The sequence below is a fragment of the Lupinus angustifolius genome, chromosome LG02 (genome assembly GCF_001865875.1).
Source record: "Lupinus angustifolius cultivar Tanjil chromosome LG02, LupAngTanjil_v1.0, whole genome shotgun sequence".
Classification (NCBI taxonomy): domain Eukaryota; kingdom Viridiplantae; phylum Streptophyta; class Magnoliopsida; order Fabales; family Fabaceae; genus Lupinus; species Lupinus angustifolius.
In genome coordinates, this window is record NC_032010.1 from 10347019 (window position 1) to 10349410 (window position 2392).

The following is a 2392-nucleotide window of genomic DNA, read 5'->3' on the forward strand; positions in this document are numbered from 1 at the left end:
ATCTCATTTGTAAATTATTATAATATTATAATTATGGATTAACAATATATATATATATAGAGGAATGAATAATAAGTCTAGGTACTGACGGGTTTAGATACCTCCTTACCTGGACTCATCCAACAACTAGTCTCAAAATCTCCGGTCTCAATTACCCGTAAATTAAAAAACAAAAACTTGAACCTGGCTCGTTGCAAATATTATCTGCGGGTACCAATAATTCTGGGTATGATTGCCTTCCCTAAAACAAGGATATGACAACTTAAATAAGGATCATTGACATTCACAAACTTGTGAACATGTAAACATAATCTAACATTCACAAAGTGGAATGTATTAACAGGCAATGCATCATTTGACTTGTCTTTACTTATTTCGAAATACATGTTGTCTTGATTCAAAACTAAACCTTGTCATAGCCCCTTTCCCATTTCTACTATCTTTCATATAGGAGTTGACTTTAATATGGTCTTCCTGGAGCCAAATAACCAATACTTCTCTTGCCACCACCATCATCATGGGTAACAAAATCATTTCTTTTATCTTGATCCCAAAATCAGCTTCCCCCATTTCTCTAACAAGATGAGCAACACAACTAATGCCTCTAGATTCCTTGGCTCCAACAATATCAGCAGCGTTGGCTATGGCATAGGAATTTCAATTGGAATTCTCCTCCTCGTCACAACCATCACCCCACTTCCTACTTCTGTACCGGAGTACAGGTGTAGTTTTCTCTACATTCAAATTGTCAAATTGTTAGGAAGTATCTCTCTTGTCTCATTTTCTTAGTTATAATTTAAATATTATTTAGGTACTTCTTTTATTGCCAATTGATTTATGATGAAATTTTAACATGATCTTAGAGTTTAAGCCCAACTACTTTCAAATTTTTATGGACTAAAAAAATATTATTTAATTATGGGTCAAATGTAACTGTTTGTCTGGTTATGTCGAGGGGGCATGTTGGGAAGTAAATCTCATATCGCCTGCCTTATTCTCTTAGACATTGTTAAAATATATGTTGGACTATTACTACTCTCATTGCAAATTAGTTTTGAGATGAAATCTTAATGCAAATACATCATTTCAAGGTTTTGGTAATATTTCACCTCATGTGATCACAATATTGATGTGTAATATTGGGTCACAATGACATGGTTGTATCATGCCTGCAATACAGCTGCTTTAGATCACATTTGCAAATCAATTTCAAAATCATTTTTTAATTACAAAAAATTCTTATGGTAAAAACTTCAATCTACATCGCAATAGTCACAATAATCTTAATCACAGGAGTCATAACCACATTTTAAAACAATGTATTAAGGGTATTACAATATTGTCCTAAGAACAAAGAACAATGGTTAGCAAAATCTACTAAACACTTAGTTATATATATAATCTAATGCCTTCTAATTTTTTCCAGATTCGTTGACAGGTGTTCTCGACTGCTTCTACTCGATGGAGAAACAACCCTGATCTCCTTGAACCACAACACTCAATAATTGATGTGGGGCTAGATGAATCCACAATTCTGAGTTACCTAAAGATGCGGTACTCTGAAGCCAAGCTTAGGAAGTCAGATTGGACAGCAACATGCTGCTCCATCTGTCTTGCAGATTACAAGGCTAATGATATGCTTCGTTTATTGCCATACTGTGAGCATCTTTTCCATCCAAAGTGCATAGACCCTTGGTTGAGGTTGCATCCTACTTGTCCAGTTTGTAGAACATCTCCAATCCCAATACCTCTCTCAACACCTCTGGCTGAAGTGGTTCCATTAGCAAGCAGGCGAGGCTGATAGGTAGATTCAAATGCTTTTGAATCATTGTAAGACAAATATCACATGTCTCAAATAGTGTCATATTTTATATTCTAGACCAATCAGAATATCACTTTTTCTTTTTAAAAAGTTTATTTATTCATATGGCAATATGTGACTTGGGACAAAGAATGAAACTTCATTAAAGACAAATGATCTATATTCATTTACTTAACTATTGTCAACACACTTTAGTAGGTAGATAAGATTTGGCATATTACATAAGCATTTAATTTTATCTATAGAGAAGTTTTATTATGGTAGTTTAATGATTAATTCTATACTGTCAATTATTCTCTATAACCTATGTGAAAAAAATTATTGAAAATTGATAAGTATTTGTTTGTCACGGGTAAAAATTCGAAAATAACTCCCAATCAAATACTGGCGTCATTTCATTATTGCTTTTGTCACAACATACATCCTCCGAACATAAGCAGACACGACTTGCATTCTCGGTGAAAGCTTCTTGCTGAAGAAGGCAACTTGTGTCCATTTTGGGAGAGCCTAGCCCAATAGTAAGAGCTGAAGCATCTGTTTCAACATTAAAGACAAGGTTGAAATCTGGCA

The 2392-nt window shown here is 34.1% G+C and overlaps 1 pseudogene; it reads left to right on the plus strand.

Annotated features, from left to right (window-relative positions):
* LOC109328969 lies at positions 295–2108 on the plus strand (annotated as a pseudogene).